Here is a 23,287-nt window from a genome sequence, read left to right as displayed (position 1 = left end):
CAGGTAGACGCAAATAAGACTTAGGTAATCTCTCAATGAAAGACTGAATAAAGAAAATGTGGCACATATACGCCATGGAATACTATGTAGCCATAAAAAAGGATGAGCTCATGTCCTTTGCAGGGACATGGATGAAGTTGGAAACCATTATTCTCAACAAACTAACACAGGAACAGAAAACCAAACACCACATGTTCTCGCTCATAAGTGGGAGTTGAACAATGAGAACACATGGACACACGGAGGGGAACATCACACGCCAGGGCCTGTGAGGGGGCATAGGAGGCTAGGGAAGGGATAGCATTAGGAGAAATACCTAATGTAGATGATGGGTTGATGGGTGCAGCAAACCACCATGGCACATGTATACCTATGTTAACAAACCTGCACGTTCTGCACATGTATCCCAGAACTTAAAGTATAATTAAAAAATAAAAGACCGGTAAACTCTCAAATTTGAAAGTTCTCATTATGAAATAAGAGCTGGATATCAAGCAGGGAAGAACTTTGGACCGGAAGAATCCAAAGTTACAGGGACAGAAGCAAAAATGTCACTACTGGGTTGTTAAGTGTAATAATGACAGAAGTTATTTCCATTTTCAGCCCTTCATTCATGGACCTGGGAATCCTAGCTTGTAGAAAAACAGCACTATGCATTGGTCACTGAGTCAGAGCATATGCTGTATCCCGGAGGACATTATCCCAGCCTTCAAAGCATTGTCACCCAGCCAGTGCCATAACTGAATATTCCAAAAACCACTTAACCCATCAGGTCAGCTGCTTCGGGTTGATGGTGTATTAGTCAGTTTTCATGCTTCTAATAAAGACATACTCAAGATTGAATAATTTATAAACAAAAAAGGCTTTAATGGACTCACAGCTCCTCATGGCTGGGGAGGACTCACCATCATGGTAGAAGACAAAGGAGGAGAAAGGCACATCTTACATGGTGGCAGACAAGAGAGCTTGTGCAGTGGAACTCCCACTTATAAAACCATCAGATCATGTGAGACTACCATGAGAACAATGTGGGGGAAACCACCCCCATGATTCAATGATCTCCACCCGAGTCCCTCCCATGACACATGAGAATTATGGGAGCTACAATTCAAGATGAGATTTGGGTGGGGACACAGCAAAATCATATTAGATGGGGACATAATAACATCAATAAATTTTATTAGCATGTGCCAATGCCACATTTTATTTGCTGTAAACTTAATTTCCATGTCAAAAACAATGCTATGTGAACTATGACAGTGAATAAGGCATCTGAAAGTTCAAGGATGATGGTTTTAGAAGAAGCATTTTGGGATGAGGAAACAAAATCATAGCCAGAATATCTATTCCAGAAAAAAAAAAAATGCACTGCCTCTTCCACTATAGAAGCTACTCAATATAATCAATCTGCCAATAGGTCACTGGCTGGGACCCCTGGAGAATAATGCCATACTAAAACCAAGTGTTGGCCTCTACTATTGGCATGTGGGGCACTCAGAAATAGCTCTAACCAGATTGTCCGCGGTAAGTAAAAGCCCAGTTTGCTGAACCAATGAACATTTCATTTATGTGCCTGTTGGGCACAAACAAGGTGACCGGTGACTGACATCTACAAAATAAGTTATCTTAACCATCCAGTTACTAAGCTCCCCTCTGTTAAGAATGATTTTTGTTGAGTACTTACATTAAGACGCGGATATCTTCACACTGTACACTTGGAGATGTTTTTCCATATACCACTTCTGCAGATCTCTTTGACACCAAATCATGTTCCCTATAAACAAAATCATTTGTTATTTCAGATAGTGTCAGTATACCAGGCAGAAGCATCTGAAAATCCAAACAAATTTTTCCCTCAGTAGGTTAGCCAGTAAGTGCGAGTTGAAAGATAAGAGAATATATAAGAGGAGTAGACACCCTGAGAATCTGTGTCATTGCAAATCCAACTTGTTTGTGCCTTCAGGATGTGCTCAAGCTTGATCTTGTATATACCGCTTCCATTTAGTGGTGAAATGAAGCTCTATGTACCCCAATGTAGGGCTTAATGGGTCAGAAAAAACCCAATTTATGATGGGCAAGTCGGATTAAATGATAATTTGATCACCCATAATGATAGTTCAGGCTCTTGTGGGATCGAATAGCAAGCCAGAAGTATCGCAAAAAGAGACTTGTTAACTGAAGGACAGACATTTCAAGTATCATTAGACCTGCCGTGTGATATGTCTCAGTCCTGAATTTTCTTCATCTGGGTCTCACTCAAAATTGCAGCTTTTCAAGGTACTCAATAAATAAGATATATGTGATCTTTATAATCTGAAAGGTCCTATGGAACACTGAGTCTCTTTCTATATGGTAGGAGGAGCCAGATACAAAAATTTATCTTTGACGTTGGAAGGACATATCTTGACATGCCCCAGATTATCATAACCTTAAATGATTGTCCTGAGGTACAGGTGTTTTAATATTTTGGAATTTATTTACTCCCTTCTGGTATACATGTGCACTATCAAGATGTCTAGGGTAGTTTCCACTTTCTTCTCACCGGGTACAGTCATTATACATCATCTACATAGTGGAACAATTGAATGTTCTGTGAAATGAAGAGATAATCAAGGACCCTTGATTAGATTATGACAGAGAGCAGGAAAGTTGCTACATCCCCGAAGTAGAATAGGGAAAATGTCTTGCTAGCCATGCCACATGAAAGCTAACTGTGTTTGGTGGTCTCTAGCAATAGGCAAGGAAACAAACAAACAGACAAACAAAAAACCATTCACCAAATCAGTAAATGTATGACAGGGAATTTTTTTATCTGCTCCAGTGATGAAACCAGATCTGAGACAGCTGCTGCAATTAAATGTACCACATGATTAAGACTTTCTCCAACATCTGTCTTCTCCTGCACAGGCTAAATAGGAGAGTTGAATGGGAATATGCTAGAAATCATCATTTCTACATTCTCAAGTTTTTGATATGGCATTAATCTTGAAACTCTTCGAGGAAGGTGACATTGTCTTTGGCTCACTGTATTTATAAGTAGAGGCTCCTCTAGATTCTTTTCCCTTGACCTTTCTTACCAATAAAAACCCTCAATCCATGGGTCAAGAAATCAACAAGGGTATTGTGCCAATTGTTTAGTGTGCCTATTCAAGTTAAACATTCCGGAACTGGGAAATAACCCCAGGGTGGATTTGGGAACCCAGTGGTCTCCCAGGGAGAGATCCTCAACCTAAAATATAATTAATATCTTGAATCTCCAAAGTCCCTCGTTTGACTGGTGGATCAGAGTGGTATCTTGTGTCTCTAGGACTTCCTGGCAGCTCAGAACCAGCGTCATATAATTCCTTAATAGGATGGTACCTTCCCTTTTTTCAGTGCACCCTTGTAAATGGCCACAAATCCTTTTGGAGAAAGCTAGAGAAAAATATACTAGATGAGTTTTTGGCACCGCAGAGTCCTTCCCTAAAGGAACCTGGTTCCCCTTCATCCAAAGAACCCTGAAAGTATGAACTGGCTCACAAATGGAAATAAATTCTCTAATGATCCAAGTTAAACTTCTGTTCACCAGACTCTCCTTTCCATTTCTACACATCAAGTAAGACTTTATAGCAAGCTCCTCATGAATTTCAGTCCTTGAGCTACCATGATCAAGTAGCCAATGACAACATTCTCTGTAGGTGAAATCATTCTTATCACTGCTTCAAATCTGCTACCCATTACACAAATTCTATGCTTGTTGTCTCTGGCAGTCCAGTGCTGCCACTTGGCCCCAGCCACCTTGGGATTCCACCATCCCTATTTATTTCAGGGATTCTATTTTAATGGCAAGGCAACTTACTGTCATTCCTGGCCTACAGAAAGCTACTACAGAGCTTATCAAGGCTGACGATATTCCCTTCACCAATGTATATAAGCAGTTCTTACAACTTAACTCTATCTCTACATTCATATATCCCTAAGTCTTTTGATACCATCTTCTATAGTATACCAGGGGAGTTCTTGTAGCTCAACTTCAGTCAACTAACAAAGCCAAAAGTAAGAACGATTTACCAGCCACTTAGAGCACATTGAATATGGAATTTTTGCTTAAGTGAATCAATTTCAATACCTTCAACCTGACCCAAATTATATCCACCCATTCTGACCAACATCCTTTTAATTCATTTCCATACATATTCCCCAGGTTTTAGTTAAAATAAATATAAGTTATATAATTCTCTTTATGTGTGCTGTACCTCTATTCTGGTCATAAGTGTTATCTGATACAAAAGCATAAAAAACTGAATCTTATATCAGGTTGATGCAAAATTAATACATTTGCACCAACCTAATATATCTAGAAACAAAGAGAGGTAGTAGGATATATGTAGAGGACATCAGCATTCCTCATCACATCAAGGTCTCAGGCCAGGAAAACTAAGTTCTTGAGAAAAGTGAAGAGTGTATTCCTCAAATTTAGGAGAAAAGACTGCTTCTATTGGCAAATGAGCCTCCACAAAATGTAAAAGTTCAGGTACCTCCACATCATCAGAATCAGCCCTTGTGTCTCCATCCCAATTTTCATGGCCCTACTCCTTCTCAGTCAATGCCTTATTTCTAATATAAGAAACCCTGAAAAATTGTGTTGAATTATAATTCAATCACTCTCCATATTAGACTTTGGGTTTGGGAAATTTTCTAGGAAATGCTGTTTCTCTTACAGCAGTAATAGAACTTTTCTAATCCATTACATAGACCTTGATCTTGGAATTAAAAACTCTGAACTCAGTTTCTTTCTCTACATTTTCCAATGCAACCCAACCAACATCATTATATTCATTTTTATTAAAGTGTTCTACAGCAGCAACTATGTGGTGATTCAAAATATTGCCTTCTATAGGCATTTGATTACAGATGAAACTACAAGTAACAATTTAAGAAACATTTTTTGCCACTCCATGCCATGGCTTATGGTGTCATGTATTGGAAGCAAACAAATCAATGTCTATTTTTTATGTTGTTTTAATTAATTTTTATGGGTACATAGTAAGTGTATATACTTGTGGTGTACATGAGATGTTTTGATACAGGCACACAATGTTGCTATGGAGAGCAGTTTCGAGATTATTATTAATCACATCATGAAAACTGGAGTATCTTACCCCTCAAGCATTTATCCTTTGTCTTACAAACAATCCAATTATACTCCTTCAGTTATTTTAAATGTACAATTAAATTATTATTGACTATAGTTACTCTCTTGCAGTATCAAATACTAGGTCTTATTTATTATTTCAAATTTTATTTATTTATACCCATTGACAATCCCTGCCTCCTTCCCCCAACCCAGTCCCCCACTTCCCTTCCCAGCCTCTGGTAACCACCCTTCTACTCTCTATCTCCAAAAGTTCAATTGTTTTGATTTTTAGATCCCACAAATAAGTGAGAACATGTGATGCTTGCCTTTCTGTGCCTGGTTTATTTCACTTAACATAATGATCTCCAGTTTCTTCCACGTTGATGCAAATAACTTGATAACATTCTTTTTTTATGGCTGAATAGAACTCAATTGTGTATAAGTACCACATTTTCTTTATTCAGACGAATGGATAAAGAAAATGTGGTACTTACACACAGTGGATAGAGGTTGCTTCCAAATGTTGGCTAACGTGAACAGTGCTGCAACAAACACTAAAGAGCAGGTATCTCTTTGATATACTGATTTCCTTTCTTTTGGGTGTATACCCAGCAGTGGGATTGCTAGCTTGTATGGTGGCTCTATTTTCAGTTTTTTGAGGAACCTCCAAACTGTTCTCCATAGTGGTTGTACTAATTTACATTCCCACCAACAGAGTATGAAGGCATTCCCTTTTCTCCACATCCTTGTCACCATTTGTTATTGTCTGACTTTTGGAAAAAAGCCAGTTTAACTGGGGTGAGATAATACCTCATTGTAGTTTTGATTTGTATTTCTCTGATAATCATTGATGTTGAGCACATTTTCATATGCCTGCTTGCCATTTGTATATCTTCTTTTGAAAAATGTCTATTTCAATCTTTGCCGATTTTTAAATCAGATTATTAGATTTTATCTTATAGAGCTGTTTGATCTCCTTATATCTTCTGATTTTTAAACTTTTATCAGATGGGTAATTTGCAAATATTTTCTCTCATTCTGTGGGTTGTCTTTTCACTTTGCTGATTGTTTCCTTTGCTGGGCAGAATCTTTTTAACTTGACATGACCCCATTTGTCCATATTAGTTTTGGATTTCTGTTCTTGTGAGGTATTACTCAGGAAATTCTTTGCCCAGGCTAATGTCTTGGAGGGTTTCCCCAATGCTTTTTTGTAGTAGTTTCACAGTATGAGGTCTTAGATTTAAGTCTGTAATCATTTTGGTTTGATAGTTGTATATGGAGAGAGAGGGGGGTCTGGATTATTTTGCCTATGGATATTTAGTTTTCCCAGCACCATTTATTAAAAAGACTTTCTTTTCCTCAGTGTATGTTCTTGGCAGCTTTATCAAAAATGAGTTTGCCATAGGTGTGTGGATTTGTTTCTGGGTTCTCTATTCTGTTCCATTGGTCTATGTGGTTTTATGCCAGTACCATGCTGTTTAGATTACTATAGTTCTGTAGGATAATTTGAAGTCAGGTAATTGTATTCCTTGAGTTTTGTTCTTTCTGCTTAGGATAGCTTTAGCTATTTTGGCTAAATAGCTCTTTGGTGGTTCTATATAAATTTTAGGATTCTTTTTTCTATTTATGTGAAGAATGTCATTGGTATTTTGATAGGAATTGGATTGAATCTGTAGATTGCTTTGGGTAGTATGAACATCTAAACAATATTGATTCTTCCAATACAGGAACATGGAACATCTTTCCGTATTTTGGTGTCCTCTTCAATGTCTTTCATCAAAGTTTTATAGTTTTAATCATAGACATCTTTCACTTCTTTGGTTAATTCCCAGGTATTTAATTTTACTTGTGGCTATTATAAATGGAATTACACTGTCGGCATATAGATATGCTACTGATTTTTGTTTGTTAATTTTTGTATCCTGCAACTTTACTGTGTCAGTTCTAACAGTTTTTTATTGTGGAATATTTAGGTTTTCCCAAATATACGATCATATCATGTGCCAATAAGGTTAATTTGACTCCTTTCTTTCCAAATTGGATGTCCTTTATTTCTTTCTCTTGTCTGATTGCTCTAGAAAGGACTTACAGTACTATGTTGAAAAACAGTGGTAAAAGTAGGCATCCCTCGTCATGTTTCATATCTTAGAGTAAAGCCTTTGAGTTTTTCCCTGTTGAGTATAATGCTAGCTGTAGGTTTGTAATGTATGGCTTTTATTACATTGAGGTATGTAATAAAGTTTTTATAATAAATTTTTAAAGTTTTAGAGTTTTTATAATAAATTTTATCAAATGCTTTTTCAGCATCAATTGAAATAATCAAATGGTTTTCATCAATTTTGTTCGTATGATATATCACATTGATTTGTGTATGTTAAACCATCCTTGCATCCCAGTGATAAATCCCACTTGATTATGATGAATGATCTTTTAAATGCATTATTGAATTTGGTTTGCTAGTATTTTACTCAGGATTTTTTGATCAATACTCATCAGAGATACTGGCCTGCAGCTTTGGGGATTTGTTTGTTTGTTTGTTTACATGTCTTCGTCTGGTTTTCTATTAGGGTAATACTGGCCTTGTAGAATGAGTTTGGAAGACCTCCTCTATTTTTCAAAATAGTTTGAGTTGTATTGGTATTCGTTATTCTTTAAATGTTGGGTAGAATTCAGCAGTAAAGCCATCAGGTCCTGGGCTTTTCTCTACTGGAAGACATATTATTACATTATCCAACTCATTACTTGTTATTGGTCTGTTCAGGTTTTGGATTTCTTCTTGGTTTAATCTATATGGGTTGTATGTGTCTAGGAATTTGTCCATCTGTTCTAGATTTTCCAATTTATTGGCATATGTTTGTTCACAGTAGCTACTAAATGAACCTTTGAGTTTCTGCAGTATCAGTTGTAATGCCTCCTTTTTCATTTCTAATTTTACTTATTTGTATCTTCTGTCTTTTTATTAGTCTGGCTAAAGGTTTGCCAATTTTGTTTAAGTTTTCAAAAATCACCTTTTTGTTTCATTTATCTTTTGTATTGTTTTCTTCCTTTCAAGGTCATTTATTTTTGCTCTGATCTTCATTATTTCCTTTCTTCTGCTAGTTTTGTATTTGGTTCCTCTTGCTTTTCTAGTTCTCTAAGATGCATTATAAGATTGTTTATTTGAAGTTTTTCCTCTTTTTTTGATGTCAGCACTATAAACTTCCCTCTTAGTACTGCTTTTGTTGTATCACATAGGATTAGGTATGTTATGTTTCCATTATCATTTATTTCAAGAAATTTTTTAAATTTTCTTCATAATTTCTTCATTGACCCACTGGCACTGATATTTTATCCTTCCCGGGATTCTCTTGTCGTTTCCTTAACATGATTAAGTGAAGGTGCTTAAGGACAATCTCATTCACTCTAGGGTTGGTGTGAGTAAAGTAACATGGCAGCTGATCTTCTGGCTAAAAAGTAGTAACAGATACAATATTGATTTGCTTCTCTACTAGTTTGTCTTTTATTCAAATAAATTCTGCATGATATTTATTTACTTTAAAAGACATTAAACTTCTGTAATTTGCACGTGTTTGTATAGTTTCCAAAGTTCCTCTTGTTATTGATTTCTAGTTTTATTCCATTGTGGTCAGAGAAGATATTTGATATTTTTTCAATTATTTTGAATGTTTTGGGACTTGTTTTGTAACCTAACATATGGTGTATTCTTGAGAATAATTCATCTGTTAGGAAAAGAATGTGTATTCTGCAGCCATTGGATGAAATGTTCTGTAAATGTCTATTAGGTCCATTTGGTCTATAGTGCAGATTAAGTCCAATGTTTCTTTATTGATTTTCTATCTGTAAAATCTGCCCAATGCTAAAAGTAGGATATTGAAGTGTCCAGGTATTATGGTCTCAGACCTGTTTTTCAGCTCTAAGAACATTTGCCTTAAATATGTGAGTGCTCCAATGTTGGATGTATATATTCTTAAAATTGTTATACCTTCTTGCTGAATTAAACATTTTATCTTCATATAGTGAAATTTCTTGTCCCTTTTTATGGTTTTTGACTTGAAATCTATTTTGTCTTACATATGTATGACTACTCATGCTCCTTTTTGCTTTCCATTGGTGTGAAATATCTTTTTCCATTTCTTTATTTTCAGTCTGTGTGTGTTTTTATAGGTGAAGTATGTTTCTTGTCGGCAACAGATCAATGGATATTGCTTTTTGATTTATTCAGCCACTCTGTGTCTTTTGATTGAAAAATTTAGTCCATTTACTTTCAATGTTATTATTGATAAGTAAGGACTTGTTCCTGCCATTTTGTTATTTGTTTTCTGGTTATTTTGTGGTCTTCTCTTCCTTTTTTCTTTCCTTCCTGTATTCCTTTTTATGAAAGTTATTTTATTTGTTGATACAATTTAGTTTCTTTCTTTTTATTTTCATGTATCTGTTGTGTGTTTTGTTTTGGTCTGAGGTTACCATGAGGTTTGCAAATACTATCTTGTAGCCCACTGTTTTAAGCTTATAACAACTTACCACTGTTTGTATAAATAAACAAGCAAACAAGCAAAATGAAAACTAATATAAACCTTGCACCTTAAGTTCATTCCCCCCCCATTTTAACTTTTTGTTGTTTCTATTTATATCTTATTGTACAATGTCATGAAAAGTCATTGTAGTTATTATTTTTGCTTGGTTCGTCATTAGTCTTTCTACATAAGGTAAGAATATTTAACATACCATAGTTACAGTGTTATAATATTCTGTATTTTTCTGTACACTTACTATTACCCATGAGTTTTTTACCTTCAGATGATTTCTTATTGCTCATTAATGTCCTTTTCTTTCTGATTGAAGTTCTCCCTTTAGCATTTCTTGTAGGACAGGTCTGGTGTTGATGAAATTCCTCAACTTTTGTTTGTCTGGAAAAGTCTTTATTTCCCCTTCATGTTTGAAGGATAGTTTCACCAGATGTAACATTCTAAGGTAAGAGTTTGTTTTTGTTTTTGCTTTTTTAATCTTAGCACATTATACATATCATGCCATTCTCTCCTGGTCTGTAACGTTTCCACTAAAAGTCTTCTGCCAGATGTATTGATTCTCCATCGTGTTGTTTGTTTTCTCTTGATGCTTTTAGGATTCTTTATTTATTCTTGATCTTTGATTAAATGCTTTAATAAATGCCTTGTCTTCTTTGGGATAATTCTGCTTGGCTTTCTATAACCTGCTTATACTTGGATATTAATATTTTTGTCTAGGTTTCGAAAGTTCTCTGTTATTATCCCTTTGAATAAATTCTCTACACTTATCTCTTTTTCTACCTCCTCTTTAATGCCAATAACTCTTAGATTTGCCCTTTTGAGGCTAGTTTCTAGATCCTGTAAGCATGCCTCATAATTTCTTATTTTTTTCTTTTGTCTCCTCTGTGTATTTTCAAATGTCCTGTTTTCAAGCTCACTAATTCTTCTGCTTGATCCATTCTGCCATTAAAAGACTCTGATGCATTATTTATTATGCCAATTTCATTTTTCAGCTCCAGACTTTCTGCTTGATTATTTTTAATTGTTTCAATTTCTTTGTTAATTTTTTTTTTTTTTTTTTTTTTTTTTTTTTTTTTTGAGACGGAGTCTCTCTCTGCACTCAAGGCTGGAGTACACTGGAGAAATCTCAGCTCACTGCAACCTCCACTTCCTGGGTTCCAGCAATTCTCCTGCCTCAGCCTCCTGAGTAGCTGGGATTACAGGCATGCATCACCATGCCCAGATAATTTTTGCATTTTTAGTAGAGACAGAGTTTCACCATGTTGGCTAGGCTAGTCTCAAACTCCTGACCTTAGAGGATCCACCCGCCTCAGCCTCCCAAACTGCTGGGATTACAGGCATGAGCCACCACAACCAGTCCTGTTAAATTTATCTGATAGAATTATGAATTTCTTCTCTGTGTTGTCCTGAATTTCTTTTGAATTTCCTCAACACAGCTATTTTGAATTATCTGTCTGAAAGGTCATATATCTCTCTGTCTCTAGGATTGGTCCTTGCTGGCTTATTCAGTTGATTTGGTGAGGTCATGCTTTCTTGGATTGTCTTGAAACTTGTAGATGTTCAGCTGTGTTTGGGCATTGAAGAAACAGGTATTTACTGTAGTCTTTGCAGTCTTGGCTTGTTTGTAACTATACTTCTTGGAAAGACTTTCCAGATATTTGGAAGAACTTGAGTGTTATGATCTAAGCTGTATCTGCTTTACAGGGCACTCCAAGCCCAGCAACACTGTGGTTCTTGCAGACTTGTAGAGGTACCACCTTGATGGTCTTAGACTATGCCTGGGAGAATTCTTTGAATTACCAGGAAGACACTTTTGTTCTCTTCCCTCCCTTTCTCCCCAAACAAATGGAGTCTCTCTGTTATCAGCCACCCAGACCTGGGGGTAGAGAGACACAAGCCGCTCTGTGGCCACCACTACTGGGAATGCACTGAGTCAAACCTAATGTCAGCATAACAATGGGTCTTGCCCCAGGCCTGCTATAATCACTCCCTCACTACTCCCTATGTTTGCTGAGGATCCAGGGGTTCCACAATCAGCAGGTGACAAAGCAAGGCCTGTGTCCCCTTCAAAGTAGCAAGTCACCCCAGGCTCCAGGCGGGTCCAGAGGTGTTGTCCAGGAGCCCAGGAGTACAGTCAAATACCTTAGAAGTCCACCTGGTATTCTATTGTATTGAGGCTCATCTGGCACTCAAACCACAAGATGAAGTCCTTCTCATACTCCCTCCTCTTTCAAAGGCAGTGGAACCTCACACCATGTACAACACCACCACAGGTCCCTAGGAATTACTGGCAGACTACCACTGATGTTCCCTTAAGGCCGAAGGGCTCCTCCGTTAGTTTATGGTGAGTGCTGCCAGGACTAGGACTCACCCTTCAGGGCAGTGTACTCCCCTCTGGTTCAGGGCAAGGTCCAGATATGCCACTCAAGAGCCAAATTCTAGAATCAATGACCCCAAGAGCCTTCTTGGAGCTCTCCAACTCTGTGGCTAAGCTGGTACCTAAGGTGCAAGTCAAAATCCCCTTTACTTTGTCCTCTGCTTTTCTCAAATAGAAGGAGTTTGCCCCATAGCCACCACAGCTAGGAATATGCCAATTCTCACCTAAAGTCAGCAAGTCTGAGAGGGTCACCCAAGGCCTTCAATGTAGTGCTTGGGTATCACTGCTGTTTGATTATTCAGGTCCCAAGGGCTCTTCAGTCAGCATGTGATGAATCCTGCCAGGACTGCATCCTTTCTATCAAGGCAGAGGGTTCCCTTCTGGCCCAGGGTATGTCTAGAAATGTTGTCCAGGAGCTAGGACCTGGAAAAGGGGTCTCATGACTCTGACCTGTGCCCTATCCTGCTGTGTCTGAGCTGCTATTCAAGATGCAAGAAGTCCTCCCCACTCTTCCTTGTCCTCTCCTCAAGCAGAAGAAAAGGGTATTTTTCAGAACCTTGAGCTGTGCAGCCTGGGGCTAGGGGAGAATTGATGCCAGCACTCTTTTAGCTGCCCCAGCTGGTGTCCCAGTAGATCACATGCCCCACAGTGCTCTGACTCTGGGCCTAGTTTCACACTAAGAAACACCCAGGAGATGCAGTCTTTGAGGCCTAAACTGCCTTTAAAATTGAAAGTGAAAGGCATTTTCAGAAGATCTTTCTGAAGCACTGGAGTGTGTGGGCAAATTGGAGTTATTTTGTGTCTCGGGAAACTTTAGTTGGTGGTGGCGAGGCTTGGGGGAACTCAAGTTCCCACCAGAAGGATTAACAATTCCTCTCTGGGTGGGGCTGGTGTAAATGCTCTCTCCCAAGGGAACAGGAATGCTTTCTGCAGCATGCTGCCACAGCTAGGGGATGGCGGAGGGGCGGCATTGGGGATTCAAGACTGTTTTTCTTATTTTTTTTGGTGATCTGTGAAGTTAAAAACAGATACCATGAGTGCTCACCTGATTTTTGGTGTTTATGAAGGTGCTTCTTTCATTTAGTTGTTAAATTAGTGCCTTTGGAGGGCCGGGGGGATGATCAGTGAAGCCTTCTATTCTGCTATCTTGCTCCATCCCTCCATTTGAATGTCTTTAAATATGATAAAAGCAGAGAACCAATTATAGATTACTATCTTTACTATTCTTATCTCCTGGAACCAATTCGGATGCCAATAATTATAGCAGTGAGGATTCAATCATGAAAACATAATCTTCATGGGTATCATGAAATAAAAGATTTATTATAGGAAAAAAACCTTATGCACTGATTGAGAAGTTGGAATAACAGACCAAAAATAGAAGTTAGAGGATTAGAGAGAAGGGTCTTTCTGAAGCACTGGAATGTGTGGGCAAATTGGAGTTTATCAAGGAATCTAGAAAACCAGGTATATCCAACTGCCAGAATAGGACCAAAAAGAAAAGGTAGTGGAAAATAAGATGGGAGTCTCCTGATTCTACATTTATTTTTATGTCTGGAGTCTCTGGTTCAGAGACAATATTTATGAAGAAGATCTGGACATGAACAAAAGAATGAGGACACATCTGCAACTGTCTCTCAGTATTAGTAACCACGAAGATCTTTAGCTCATAATGGCTTCAACTTCACTGCTACCTTCCAAATCTCACAGAATTTTCTCTTTTAGCCAACTCTAACTTGGAACCATATGGGCAAGAGAATTCTGGAAACTATGGTTTCAGCTTAGCCAACGTGACTATTATAAAAAACACCAAGCATATTTTCCATATTTAAATCCTATTAGATTTACACCACATGCCATTGGTATTAAGTCATGGGCTTGTTGATTTTTAAACCATCTGCCAACTCTGACTGAATAAGAATGGTATTGATTATGATTTTTTTGGTTGCAAGCCACAGAAATTGACTGACTAACTTATGCATAAAAAAACCTTACTGGAATAATATTATTAGAAAGCTCAAGGAATAAATAGGAAGGGTAGAAAAGATGCTTAGAAATAAAAAAAGAAACCAGAAAAGTAGCAGGTCACCCTCCACTGCTTCTAATCATTAGGGTTTTTGGTCTGAAAGGAATATAGTTGTTTGGGGGTTTTTCTCTGGGGGGAGAGCGGGGTGGGGTTATTTCTTTGTTTTTCTTACTTTAATCCTGAATAACTTTGCTTGAGATTTTAACTCTTTGAAAAGAAGGCTTTTGTCTGGTCAAGCTTAAGTCACATGCTCACTTTTTGGTCCTACTGAGGCAGTAAGATCTGGCAGAAGTAACCTGTTATAGCCTCTAGAAAATCCTTCATCCTCCATAAAAATAATGGTTTACTTTGATTTGCAATTTTAATCAGCTTGCTCAAAATGGTGGTGTGGTAATTCCCTATAAGAAAATTAAAGTGATTCTAGGAAGAATGAATTGTTATAAATCAATTGAAATCTTTTAATGAATATCTATTCATTAATAAGAGTTTTGAGGCTATACCCAGGCCTGGGAAGAAATAGTATATGATCATATAGCATTGCCTGCCATGGGTGCAGAAAAGGATAGTATTAGCAGACGTCCTGTACTTTTTTGCCAGTTCTTGATTTTGATACAGCCTCTACAATTCCACTGTATAGAGAGCTGAAAGAATGTTACGGTTACTTAATAGGGAGTACCAAATGCTTCCTTGGGCTGACTTTGAAGGTCTGTCATAATCTAAATTCAGGATTACTTACTCTCAGAACTCTAAATTCAGGATTACTTACTCTCATTGTTCTGACTTCACATGGTCATTCTATATGTGGTGAATCAGCCTATTGTGGAGAAAGCAACCCTTCAAAGTAAAGATGGGATTCAAAGGCAGAAATATATTTGAATCCCATCTTCACTAGCTAACACAGTATGAACATGATCAATTTACTTAAATCTTTTGACCATTAGTGTCATCAGCTATCCATCTCAAAAAGTAAGTGAGAGTTAAGTGAAAAAGTAATAAAAACATTATTTCAGGGCCAACTTTGTGCTTAGCACACAGAGAACATTTGCTATCTACTAGTTCCTTCTGTCTTTTTTTAATACTTCCTTTTTCCTAAATATCTGCTTCTATTTCTTTCACTTAATAAAATCTTGTACCATAAAGTCAAATATTATCCTTTCCTTGAAATTTTTAAACCAAGTTTTCAACTATTATACAGTTTTCTACTTACAGAATTCATTTAGGTATTGAATAATCAATTTATTTTTTAAATAATCCTTAATAATGTGATGCAGCACCATGTTGGAACAATATGATTCTGAACATCTAAAACCTGCATACCATTCAACGTTTGAATACTAACTACTATTTGCCCATTTTTGGATGGAAATTGGTAACACAAAGATTAATAAAACCCTGTGGGTAGCTTCAAGACATTCACAGCTTATTGGGGAAGATAATCATATATGTTGAATAACATGGCAGGATAGACTCATATGTGAACAAGAAATTAAGAGAGTAAATAGGATACTTCATACAGACTATGATAAAAATGGTAGAAGGGGGAGTTCTTTAGGAAAGATTAAAATATGACCTTGCATTCAAGAATGCATTGGATTTAGCCAGGAAAATAACAGTTAATGCAAGGAATATTGAAGAAATACAGAAAGAAGAGAAAGAAAAAGAAATGAGTGCTGTGGGAAAAAAAAATGTATACAATTTACTATGACTGGAGGATAGAGTGAGAAAGGAAACTACAGGAAATGAGGTTAGAGAAGCCAAACAAGACATAATTAGAAAAAGCCTTCTATATCACCCAAGGGTTAAGATTTTATGATAAACTCAACGAGAAAACATTGAAGAAATTCAGCCACACAGAGCTATAATAAGTATCAACAAAGACAATAAGAATAATAATCATGCTAATGGAAGCAACCATATATTGAGTACTATTTATTTGCAGTGTACTGGGCTAAATAGATTACTGTATTGGTTCGTTTTCATGCTGCTGGTAAAGACGTACTTGAGACTGGGCAATTTACAAAAGAAAGAGGTTTAATGGACTTACACTTCCACATGGCTAGGGAGGCCTCACAATCATGGCAGAAGACAAGGAGGAGCAAGTCACATCTTCCATGGATGGTGGCAGGCAAAGAGAGAGCTTGTGCAGGGAAAATCCCATTTTAAAACTATCAGATCTCGTGAGACTCATTCACTATCACAAGAACAGCACAGGAAAGACCTGCCCCATAATTCAATCACCTCTCATCTCGTTCCTCCCTTGACACGTGGGAATTGTGGGAGTTACAATTCAAGATGAGATTTAGATGGGGACACAGCCAAACTATATCAATTACTTATTTGATTCTCAAGATAATACTCTGATATAGGTATCATTATCCCAATTTATCAGTGACAAAATTGAGGCTAAAGAGGTTAAACAACTTGTCCAAGGTTACTGTGAGTAAGTATTATTACTAGTATAAATCTAGAGCTGTCTAATTCAAGAGCCCATGATCTTAAGCACAATGTTCAGATGTATGTTTTCAAAAAATCACTTTAGCAGCAGTGTAAAAAATTGATTGAAGAAGGCCAAGCCTAGAGGTAAAGACTCCATTTAGAAGACTACTGCACAAATACAGTTCTTAAATGAGTCCACTCCCAGGCAGAGAGGAAGAGCTAAAAAATTTAAAAGAGGCTTAATAGAATTAATAACTGGCTGCATGTGAATGGTTGGCAAGAGAAATCAAAGATAATAACCAATTAACGGGGTTGATAGTTGTGTCATCAGTAGAGGATGTTTCTGATAGTGGAATTGGGATACAATAAAATCAGTTTGAGGGAGTGTTGAGATTGCGGCACTTGAAGAAAAGTCATATGGAACTTGGTATGTAGAGAAAGATTTGGCAGATCTCAGAATTAGGTTGTAGATACAGCCATGATGCTAGAAAAAGTAACTCAGCCAGGGAGAATCTACAGTGTAAATGGAACAGTGAGATGAGGTTGTAAAGCTGGAAACATCAATATTTGAGTACATTTTGGGTACTAGATGAGGGTTTAACAAAAAGACTGAGAGGGAACTTCCATAGGACTATAAATACAACCAGAATCATTTTAAGAAAGGAGTTGTAACTGATTTGTAGAATTGTAAATAGTGACAAAAACCTCAGAGAACGATTTAGTTCTGCATGTAAGAATTATGGATGATGTTTTATTATTCTTTATAAGTTCTGGTCATCTAGTTTTTTTAAAAAAACTTTCATTTTAGGTTGAGGGAAACATGTACATGTTTGTTCTATAGATAAATTGCAAGTCATGGGAGTCTGGTGTACATATTATTACTTATTACCTATTATTATTACTTATTACTTATTACCTCACCCAGGTAATACGCATAGTACCCAGTAGTCAGCTTTTCCATCATCAACCTCCTCCCACCCTCCACTCTCAAGTAGGCCCTGGTGACTATTGTTCCCTTCTTTGTGTCCATGTGTATTCAGTGTTTAGCTTCCACTTATAAGTGAGAACATGTGACATTTGATTTTCTGTTTCTGTGTTAGTTTGCCTAGGATAATGGCCTCTAGCTTCTTCCATGTTTCTTCAAAGGACATGATCTCATTTTTTATGGCTGAGTAGTATTCCATGGTGTATGTGTGCCACATTTTCTTTACTGAGTCTCCTGTTTATGTGCATTTAAGTTCATTCCATGTGTTTGCTATTGTGAATAGTATTGTGATGAATATAGACATGCACCTGTCTCTATGGTAGAATGATTTATATTCCTTTGGGTATACAGTAATAGCTAACAATGGGATTGCTGGGTTGAATGGTAATTCTGTTTTAAGTATGTTGAGAAATTGCCACACTGCTTTCCACAATGGCTGAACTAATTTACATTCCCACCAGTAGTGTATAAGTGTTCCCTTTTCTCTGCAACCTCACTAGCATAAATTATTTTTTGACTGTTTAATAATAGTCATTCTGACTAGTGTCAGATGGTATCTCACACTTTGATTTTGATTTGCATTTCTCTAATGATTAGTGATGTTGAGCCTTTTTTCATATGCTTATTAGCTGCTTGCGTATCTTCTTTTGAAAACTGTTTATGTTGTTTGCTCATTTTTAATGGGGTTGGTTTTTGCTTTGTAATTTAAGTTTCTTAGAGATTCTGGATATTAGACTTTTGCTAAATGCATGCTTTTCAAACATTTCCTCTCATTCTGTAGGTTGCCTGATAGTTTCATTTGCTGTGCGGAAGCTCTTTAGTTTACTTAGGTTCCATTTGTCAATTTTTGTTTTGTTGTTATTGCTTTTGGTATCTTTGTCATGAAGTCTTTGCCAGGGCCTATGTTCATAATGGTATTTCCTAGGTTATCTTATAGGGTTTGTATAGCTTTATATTTTACATTTAATTCTTTAATGCATCATAAGTTGATTTTTCTATAGGTGTAAGGAAGTAGTCCAGTGTCAATCTTCTATATATGGCTAGCCAGTTTTCCCAGCACTATTTATTGACTAAGGAGTCCTTACCCAACCATCTAATCTTTGGCAATGTTGTTTTTGTCAACATTGCCAAAGATTAGATGGTTGTTTTGTCAACATTGCCAAAGATTAGATGGTTGTAGGCATGCAGCATTATTTCTGGGCTCTCTATGCTGTTCTATTGGTCTATGTGTCTGTTTCTGTACCAGTATCATGATGCTTTGGTTACTGTAGCTCTGCAGTATAATTTGAAGTTGAGTAATGTGATGCCTCCAGTTTTGTTCTTTTTTTCTTTCTTTTTCTTTTTTTTTTTTTTCTGGGACTGCCTTGGCTGTTTGGGCTCTTTTTTGTTGTTGTTCACTGTAAGTTTTAAGATTGTTTTTCTACTTCTGTAAAGAATGTCATTGGTAGTTTGATAAGAATAGCATTGAATCTATAATTATTTTTAGCATTATGATCATTTCAATAATATTGGTCCTTCCTATCCATGAGCATGGAATATTTTTCTATTTGTGTCATCTCTGATTTTCTTTAGTAGTGTTTTTTTTTTCTCATTGTAGAGATTTTTTACCTCCCTGGTTAGCTGTATTCTTCAATGTTTTATTTGTTTTGTGGCTATCATACATGGAATTATATTTTTGATTTGGTTCCGAACTTGGATGTTGTTGGTGTACAGGAGTTCTACTGATTTTTGTCCAACGATTTTGTGTCTTTAAACTTTGCTGAAGTTGTTTATCAGATCAAGGAGACTTTGGGCAGAGACTGTGGGTTTTCTAGGTGTGGAATTATATCATCTGAAAATAGGGATAATTTGACTTCCTCTCTTTCTGTTTGAATGCCTTTTATTTCTTTCTCTTGCATGATTGCTCTGGCTAGGACTTTCAGTACTATGTTGAATAGAGTGGTGAGAGTACATCCTTGTTTCTTTTCAAAGGGAATGCTTCCAGATTTTTTCCATTTAGTATGATGTTGGCTGTGGTCTTTGATAGATGTCTCTTACTATTTTGAAGTACATTCCTTCAATGTCTAGTTTGTTGAGACTTTTTATTATGAAAAGATGTTGAATTTTATCAAAAGCCTTATCTACATCTATTGAGATGATCATGTGGTTTTAGTTTTCAGTTCTGTTCATGTAATGGATAACATTTATTGATTTGAGTATGTTGAATAAATCTTGTATCCCAAGGTAAGGCCTACCTGATCATGGTGGATTAGAGTTTTGATGTACTGCTGGATGCAGTTTGCTAGTGTTTCATTGAGGATATTTGCACTTATTTTCATCAAGGATATTGGCCTGAAATTTTCTTTATTAATTGTGTCTCTGCCAGATATTGGTATTGAAATGATGCTTGCCTCATAGAATGAGATATGAAAGTGTCCATCCTCCTCAATTTTTTGAATAGTTTCAGTAGGAATGGCACCACCTCTTCTTTATATAGCTGGTAGAATTCAGCTATAAATCATCTGGTTCTGGGCTTTTTCTGGAGTCTTTATTACTGATTCAATTTTTGAACCCATTATTGGTTTGTTCAGGAATTCAATTTCTTCCTAGTTCAATTTGGGAGGTTTTATGTTTCCAGGAATTCATCCATTTCTTCCAGGCTTTTATGCTTGCATGCATAGAGGTGTTCATACCAGTCTCTGAGGGTTTTGTATTTCTGTGGGGTCAGTGATAATAACCCCTTTGCCATTCCTGATTGTGTTTATTTTGATCTTATCTCTTTTTTTCTTATTACCCTTATTAGCAGTGTATCTGCTTTATTTATTCTTTCGAAAAACCAATCTTTGTATTTTTTCTATGATTTTTCTATAATCTTTTATATGATTTTAAATATAAACTCATTTGTAAGTCACAGATAGGAGGCAAGCATTTTCTATAAACTTTAGCAACAAGATGGTCGTTGGTGATTATACAAAAGCAGATTGGTTGAAGTACATTGAAAAGGCAATGACAGTGCAGTTCATGGAGAAAGTGAAGAGAAAAGGCACATTTCTTTCTTAAACTAAATAACTAGTAAGGAAGGATAGAGACAGGATAAGAGATGGTCGAGTGTAGAAAGAGTGTGCTTTGTGTTTAAGATGTGCAATACTTGTCCATGTTTATATTGTTAAAGAAACAATAAAGACTGCCAGATATTTGAAACACAAAACAAAGCAGGGTCTATCTGCCTGCTACTCAGAGGAGAGCAGGATCACTCAAGAAATGTATAGGCTGAAAATGAAAGCACTACATATAAGGATAGAAAGGGGAGCTTATTTCACATAGGAAAAAAAAAAAGAGAGAACATAATAACCCCCTCCCTTGGATTTGGTCATGCTTGGTTGTAAGTTAAAAAAAAATGTGGACATAGAAAAAAGTTTAGAGTCATGTAGGGACAGTTTCTAGGTACATAAATGAACATGGCAAATTTTTCTTTAACACTACACTGATGGAAAAGAATTATTAGATATGATGAGTGGTTAGATGTGAATAAGACATGAAAAGTAGAGATAACAAATAAAAGCAAGTCCCTAGCCAGATATTTTTTAATGGGTAGGAAAGGATATTGAGAAATTTTCTACCTGATAGCCTCTATTTTCTCTATAAGTAAGAAATTAGACCTCTTATCAGAAGTAAGGAAAATTCAGTCAAAGAGAAGGTCTGATGAGTCTAGGGTAACTACCTCATTCCAGCTTGCCAGGGACTTACTTGGCTTTAGCACTGAAAGTCCATGCTCTGGGAACACCCTCAGTCTTGGGGAAACCAGGAGATTAGCCATACTAGATGACACTATGGTTAATTATAGCTGTTGAGAATGAAAAAAATAAATAATTAGAACTTAAACAAGGCTGGAGACCAGAAATTTGTAATGATTTCAAACTATACAGTCCTGTGATTTAGAAATGTTCTGTGTTTAGGTATTGTGTTAGTTTTGAGTTGCCATGAAGTAATACCAGAAGCTGGGCAATTTAAAAAGAAAAGAGGTTTATTTGGCTCATGGTTCTGTAGGATGTTCAAGCATGGCACCAGCATCTGCTTGACTTCTGGTGAGGCCTCAAGAAGCTTCCAATTATAATGGAAGGCAAAATGAGAGCTGTCATCTCACATGGCAAGAAAGGGATCAAGAAAGGGTTGGGGAGGTTCCAGGCTTTTTTAAACAACCAGCACTGTGTGAAGTAATAGAGTAAGAACCCACTCATTACCTCAGTAAAGGCACCAAGCCATTTAGGAGGGAATTAACCCCCACGACCCAAACACTTTTCACTAGGCTCCTTCTTCAACAATGAGGATCACATTTCAACATGAGATTTGGAGGAAACAAATCTCCAAACCATATCAGGTATGTTTCAGTATGTCCAAAAGAGTGAGGCAATAAAGCAAATACTTTTTAAGGTAAGAGCTTTGACCAATGAACATCTCTATTGTTTGCAATTTCTGTACTTCCTGGAAGAGGAGGTGGAGTGAATTGGGGTAGTCAGAGGGAAAGAAACTAGACATAGAAACTCTGGTGTTTTAATGGCTGTATCAGTCCATTTTCATGCTGCTAATAAAGACATACCCAAGACTGAGAAGAAAAAGAGGTCTACTGTGGACTTACAGTTCCACATGGCTAGGGAGGCCTCACAACCATGGTGGAAGGCAATGAGGAGCAAGTCACATCTTACATGAATAGCAGCAGGCAAAAAGAGCATTTGTGCAGAGGAACTTCTCCTTATAAAACTGTCAGATCTCATGAGACTTATTCACTTTCATGAGAGCATTACAGAAAAAACCTGCCCCCACGATTCAGTTACCTCCTACCAGGTCCCTCCCACAACAGTGGGAATTCAACATGAGATTTGGGTGGGGATATAACCAAACTATATCATTCTGCCCCTAGTCCCACCCAAATCTCATGTCCTCACATTTCAAAACCAATGATGTCTTCCCAAAAGTCCCCCAAAGTCTTAACTCATGTCAGCATTAACTCAAAAGTCCACAGTCCAGTGTCTCATCTGAGACAAGGCAAGTCCCTTCTACCTATGAGCTTGTAAAATTAAAAGCAAGTTAGTTACTTCCTAAATACAGTGGGCGACAGGGGGGTATGGTACAGGCATTGGGTAAATACAGCCATTCCGAATCAGAGAAACTGGCCAAAACAAACGGGCTACAGTCCCCACCCGAGTCCAAAATCCAACAGGACAGTCAAATCTCAAAGATCCAAAATGACCTCCTTTGACTCCATGTCTTACATCCAGGTCACACTGACACAAGTGGTGGGTTCCCATGGTCTTGGGAAGCTCTTCCACTGTGGCTTTGCAGGGTACAGTCTGGCTTTTCTAGGTGCATGGTGCAAGCTGTCAGTGATGGTGGATCTACCATTCTGGGGTCTGGAGGATAATGGCCCTCTTCTCACAGCTCCACTAGGCAGTATACTAGTAGGGACCCTGTTTGGGGGCTCTGACCCCAATTTTCTTCTGCACTGCCCTACCAGAGGTTCTCCATGAGGGCCCCACTCCTGCAACAAACTTCCTCCTGGACATCAGGCATTTTCATACATCCTCTGAAATCTAGGCAGAGCTTTCTAAACCCCAATTCTTGACTTCTGTGCTCTTGTAGGCTCAATTGCATATGGAAGCTACCAAGTCTTGGGGTTTGCACCCTTTGAAACCATGGCCTGAGCTCTAGGTTGGCACCTTTCAGCCATGACTGGAGTGGGTAGGACACAGAACACCAAGTCGCTAGGCTGCACATAGCATGGGGACCCTTGGCCCAGCCCACAAAACCATTTTTCTCTCCTAGGCCTTCAGGCCTGTGATGGGAG

The 23,287-nt window shown here is 37.3% G+C and overlaps 1 long non-coding RNA gene across 2 annotated transcripts in view; it reads right to left on the bottom strand.

Moving 5' to 3' along the window:
- LOC126961162 (uncharacterized) overlaps positions 1 to 23,287 on the bottom strand; it is a 716,366-nt gene that overhangs the window by 328,365 nt on the left and 364,714 nt on the right. For both annotated transcript variants that reach the window (XR_007728206.1, XR_007728207.1), the window contains exon 5: positions 1,685 to 1,774. This is a non-coding gene — a long non-coding RNA (uncharacterized LOC126961162). The remainder of the gene's footprint in view (positions 1 to 1,684; positions 1,775 to 23,287) is intronic.

This window comes from Macaca thibetana, chromosome 8, assembly GCF_024542745.1.
Source record: "Macaca thibetana thibetana isolate TM-01 chromosome 8, ASM2454274v1, whole genome shotgun sequence".
Lineage (NCBI taxonomy): Eukaryota > Metazoa > Chordata > Mammalia > Primates > Cercopithecidae > Macaca > Macaca thibetana.
Note: the sequence above shows the minus strand (reverse complement) of the source record. Positions and strands in the feature narration are given on the sequence as shown.